Source organism: Trachypithecus francoisi, unplaced genomic scaffold (genome assembly GCF_009764315.1).
Source record: "Trachypithecus francoisi isolate TF-2019V2 unplaced genomic scaffold, Tfra_2.0 Lachesis_group17, whole genome shotgun sequence".
Classification (NCBI taxonomy): Eukaryota; Metazoa; Chordata; class Mammalia; order Primates; family Cercopithecidae; genus Trachypithecus; species Trachypithecus francoisi.
Genome location: NW_022681462.1, coordinates 81,658,279 through 81,664,012, shown reverse-complemented (window position 1 = coordinate 81,664,012; position 5,734 = coordinate 81,658,279). Strand labels below are relative to the sequence as shown.

General features: G+C 48.6%; 1 pseudogene; it reads right to left on the bottom strand.

The window, feature by feature from the left end:
• Positions 1–3,200: 3,200 nt before the first annotated feature.
• Positions 3,201–3,494, bottom strand: LOC117063017 (annotated as a pseudogene).
• Between the last annotated feature and the right edge of the window lie 2,240 nt (positions 3,495–5,734).

Sequence of the window (5,734 nt, the reverse complement as noted above, 5' to 3'; positions counted from 1 at the left end):
TTTTGTTTCACTCCAGTTGTCTCCCCTGCCCCATGAAGATGCGCCCTGGGGCCCAGAGCGTGGGCGCCGTGAATTTTCAGAGAAGCTTCAGGGAGCCCCGCTTCTATGACCCAGAAGCCATCAGTCAGTATCTAAAATACAGAATGAAGGAAAGGAAAATCACTTTTAATCAATCTACATAGATAGTGAAATTAAAGTTCGGAGAGAAGGTGACATGTCCAAGGTAGATCCAACACAGGTTTGTCTAAGCCTGGCACCATCCTGTTTCCACTGTACCAGTTTCCCAAGGTTAACAGCCAAGGTCACGGGAAGACAGTGCAAGGGGGAGTTTCAAAGATGAAGCTGTGGTCAGGCACGGTAGCCCACACCTTTAATCCCAGCACTTTGGGAGGCCGAGGTGGGCAGATCACCTGACGTCAGGAGTTCAAGACCAGCCTGGCCAATGTGATGAAACCCTGTCTCTATTAAAAATACAAAAATTAGTCTGGTGTGGTGGTGCACGCCAGTAATCCCAGCTACTTGGGAGGCTGAGGCAGGGGAATCACTTGAGCCGGGGAGGCAGACATTGCAGTGAGCTGAGATCACACCACTGCACTCCAACCTGGGCAACAGAGCAAGACTCCATCTCAAAAAAAAAAAAAAAAAAAAGCTGCAGGAGGGAGCTGGGCCATCCATGTGGGGACACTGCCAACTCACAGAAGTCCCTGGAAAGGACAGCTGAGTGTGCCAGTGACACACACATCCCCATGCTGTGTCACTCCAGCCTAGAAGCAGCAACGCCAACAGCTCCTCCCCAAAGGCCAGGCCAGGTGGCCGGGGCCCACACTTTAGGAGCCTGTGACTCCTCATCCTGCATCACAGTGGTAGGGCTTTTTCCTGGGTTGGGGTTGACACGTTTGACCCTGCATCCAGAGCATTCCTTGGGTAGCAATAAGGGCCTTGACCTGGAACCTGTGGGAAGGACAGCCTGAGAGGCTGGGCCTGCAGATGGAGACCAGCTGGGCTGGAGCCTGAGTCTTGTGGGGTCTTTGTCAAGCCATGCAGGCGGGCCACAGGAGGCTGCAGTGGGCAGCCACAGGCTGCTGCTTGCTCCCAAGGCAGTGTTCCTGGTGGTTGGGGTGGTACCTGTGCCTGCAGGGCAGGTTCACAGCGAAGGAGAGAAGACCGACTTAACACACTGAATGGCATTCTCTGGGCTCCTCCCTTGGACCCTGAGAATGTTTCCTAGAATCATCACCAACTGCCCAGAGCCTGGGCCTCCACAAAACTGGCCTCAGGGAGACCCCAGCCCATTCAGAGAGGTGGGCAAGTGGGGAAGGTGATGACAGGAAGATCTGGGGTGCCATTTGGCCTGTGCAACCTCCCACTCCCATGAAACTGCTTGCTATGGTTTGAATGTTTCCCTCCTCTGAAACTTATGTTGAAACTGAATCTCCAGTGTGGCAGTATTGAGAAGTGGGGCCTTTAAGAGGTGATTAGGTCATGAGGGCTCTGCCCTCATGAATGGACTAATCCATTCATGGATTAATAGATTAATGGGTTAGTGGATTAATGGGCTATCATGGGAGTGGGACTGGTGGCTTTATAAGAAGAAGAGAGATCTGAGCCAGTACGCTCAGCCCCTCACCCTGTGATGCCTTGTACCACCCAGGGATTCTGTACAGAGTCACCACCAGCAAGAAGACCCTCAGTAGCCCCTTAGCCTTGGACTTCTTAGCCTCCATAGCTTAAGAAATAAATTCCTTTTCTTAGCCTGGCACAGTGGCTCACACCTGTGATCCCAGCACTTTGGGAGGCCGAGACAGGTGGATCACCTGAGGTCAGCAGTTCAAAACAAGCCTGCCCAATATGATGAAACCCCATCTCTACTAAAAATACAAAAATTAGCCAGGCGTGATGGTGGGCGCCTATAATCCCAGCTATTCGGGAGGCTGAGGCAGGGAGAATGGCTTCAACCCGGTAGACAGAGGTTGCAGTGAGCCAAGATTGCACTACCGCACTCCAGGCTGGGTGAGAGAGCAAGACTCCATCTCAAAAAAATAAAAAATAAAATCATAAATTCCTTTTCTTTATAAATTACTCAGTTTCAGGTATTCTCTTTAAAGCAACGAAAAATGGATTAAGACACTCCTACGGCCAGCTCCCCATTGACCAGCCCAGCATTTCCTGTGTTAGAGAAAAAAGTTTTTCCATGGTCAAATAAATTTGGGAAATCAGGCCAAACCAGTCCTCATTCCCAAATGTACTACAAATTTCCTTCAGATCTTCTAAACAGTGGTTCTCAAGCAGGGGTGAATTTGTCCCGCAGGGAACACTTGTCAATGTATTTAGACATTTTTAGTTGTCACAACTGGGTGGGTACTACTGGAATCTAATGGGTAAAGGCCTGGATGCTGCTAAACATCCTATAATGCACAGGACATCCCATAATAAAGAAGTATCCAGGCCCAAATGTCAATAGTGCTGAAACTGAGAAACTTTGTCCTAGAGTGTTGCATAGAACTCCAGGGAGGTGTTCAGGGGCCACAGTATAGAGAATATTTGTCATTCTTTCAGGCCACCCAGCATCTGCTCTCCCTTCCCATGTTTGAGGATTTGCCTCATGTTTTGAGTAAGAAGCTGCACCCAGAACAGAAGCTCTATGAAGCCGATCCACATTGTCCCAGCCTCTCTTGCAGCTAGGTGGGAGGCACGTGACCTCCCTCCACCAGTCACATGTATTTTCCCCAGGCTTTGAATCCAAAACTCATGATGCAGAAAAGTGAGACTATGCAGAGCCCATTGTGTGGTGGTGAGGGAGGTGGCAGCAGCTGTGGTGGCGGGGATATAGGTGGTCCTAGAGGCAGCACCCAGGGTAGATGGAGCTAGTGGCACAAGCTAAGGTGTCTATGCAGCAGTAGGGTCTTCCTGGGGTCCATCATACAATGTGACTTTGGGTGTTGTTCCTGGCTACTTTGCCTCTGACCTGGATTTTTCTGACCCTACAAGAGATTCTATGAGCTACCCAAGATCTTTAGAATAAATCCTTTTTAAGCTTAAATTAGGAAAGTCGGCTTCCATTTCTTGCAATTAAGAACTAACTGGGTGGTACTGAGTTCTCCAAGTGTATTTGGGCACAGGATTCTTTTTTCTTTATTTTTTATTGTTAGACCAGAATATTTGAATATTGAATTGTTAGACCAGACTAATTGTTGAAATTCTTAAGATGAACTGGGTGGTGCAACAGCTGCCCTCTTGGGTTGAGGTGTTGTTCCTTCACAGAACCCATGCCTGAATCTGCGGTATACAATTTTTAGGTGCCTCATTCGACCAGTCCCGGTGGTATTTCATCTTTTAGCCTTGGCACTCCAGTTATACTTTCTCTTGCACTTGGCGGGTTAGCCACATTTGCCACAGGTCGACTTCTGAAGGTGGTAGGCCTTAGAGCCACAATGGCAGCACAACATGTGTGTCTCATTGCAACGCTTTCCAAACAATGATGTTCCCTTCATCATCTTGCTTCTGTGGCCGAGACCAGAGAGAGGGCACAGGATTCATTGTTTTGCGGAACATCTCGAGGAATCCTTGTGCAATGAGTATACTTTAAGGTATATTGGCCAAAATGAGAGTCAAATAGGGATTCCCATAACCTCTGCTCCTGCCAGACCAGACCACTGCAATAGCTCCACCTCTGGCAGAGGTCCAGGACCAGTGAGGACATCAGCATCTCTCTCCTGGTTATAGCTGAGTCAGGGATACCCCACAACTACCCTCCTCTTCCATGCCATCAAGGGTTGAGAATAACTGCAGCTGGCTGCAGCCTCAAAAACCAAAACACAGTCAAGGTGTGAAAATGATTGGGCTTATCAGAAGAAGGTGGAAGAAACTGGAAATGTGCACAAGAACTCTGATGCCTGATGGGGTGATGATACTGGCAAATCAGAGATGGGTTTAAAGAGCAACTTGAGGTTTTAAGAATTTAAGAAGTCAGGAGGGAAAAGAGAGACTTTTGGGGAAGGTCAGATATCTACCTAGAAAAGAGTAAAGCTATTCTAGGGGATTTTATATGTGGACTTCATGGAAGATGCTGAGCCCAGTTTCAGATATGTTTAAAGAGAGCAATTTTAAATGACATTCATTTATTTACTCAACAAATATGTACCAAGAACCAGACATTAAACAAGTGCTGGGGAGGCAGTGTTGAAGAAAGCAAGCATAGTGACCTGCCCGTACCCTCCTAGAGCCTGAGATCTAGTCAGGGAGGCAGATACCCGGTTCTTAAGATGCAACTGATCTTTCCATTATAATGGTGTTTTATCACTGGAGAAGAGAGTGAGAGCTGAGGAAATATATGTGGTGTAACCCTCTCCGGGTCATGGGGGACTTCCTGGGGATGGGACCATCAGAGGAGCAGAAGTAAGTAGATGGGAAGAGGGGCAAGCCTGGAGGAAGAAGGGTCCACGTTGGGGCTAAGATGGAAGGATTATGGAGGGTTTGGGTACTGAAAGAAGGCTCCAGAAGCCCAGGGTTAGGGCAGGGCAGGACAGAGAACCTGAAGCTGGGCTGGAGAGGTAGGCAGGAGCCAGAGCCACAAGGGTCTTGTGGCAATTTCAAGGATCCAGGTCTTCATCCTGAAAGCAATAGAAATAATTGGGGGGTTTGGATCAGAGCCATGTTACTTAATGCTGAAGGAATCTGAAACTATAAAATCCGATGTGGCTTCTTCACCTCACCTCAGGTGGGGATTGTGGTCCAGGTGAACTAAAAAGAGGGAGGCAGAAGGAAAAGAATGGACTTTGGGAGGCACCTACAGTGTGCTCAAGCAGCACACTGGGTGCTTTACATGTGGCGTTGCCTTTGTAGCAGAGCTGAAATAACCAGAAAAGAAGCCCTGGCCCACTTAAAGTTGGAGTGCGTGCTTCCTCCCACCCCCGCCCAAAGAGTTGGGTGTCCCAGGCCTGAAGGCTGTCAGGGAGCTTCTGGGAGAAACAGGCAGCATCCTTGAGAAGCTGGAGGAGCAGAAGGGGAGGAGGAGAAGGAAGTAAGCAAGAGGAACTGGCCCACACAGCCAGAGCACATCCAGAGAGTGAGCTGAGAAGGAATCTTAGAAATTGGCAGGTCCAACTACCCTTTTTACAGATGAGGAAACTGAGGTCCAGGTTTCAGTGGCAGAACTGGAAATAAAGCCAGCTCTTTAGCTTCTTTTCCACCATTCTTCCTACTGCTCCAGGTGTGTGCACAGGTCCCTGTGTGTGTGTGTGTGTGTGTGTGTGTGTGTGCGTGCACACACATACGTGGCTGAGATGAGGTCATCTGTCTCTCCATCCATCCGTAATCCAGGATGGCCATGATGTAGACATGCATTAAGATGTTTATAGAAATAAAAAAAAAATGCTTAGGAAAGAAGTTCATCTCTATATGGGGGTGGGGGGATCCAGTTTCAGAAGGTTAATGTCTTGATTTTTTAAAAATCCCTTTTCTGTTTTATTCAAAGAGGATTTGGTGTTCTCAGCCCCAGCTGGGAGCTTAAGAAAACAAATCTGCGTTTTTCGGCCTCGGCCTGTCCCTGAAGCTCTAGGCCTCTTTTATTGGACCTGAGGACAGGGATGCCTGGAACCTGGTCTCTACTCAGGTCAGCTCCGTGCCTCAGTTTTCCTCTGTACAGAGGCCTGGGGCTTCCCTTTCTATCCCTCTTCCCAAGAGTTGTTTGTCCAACCCAAGAGCAAAAGGGCTCAGACACAGAAGATGAGAAGCA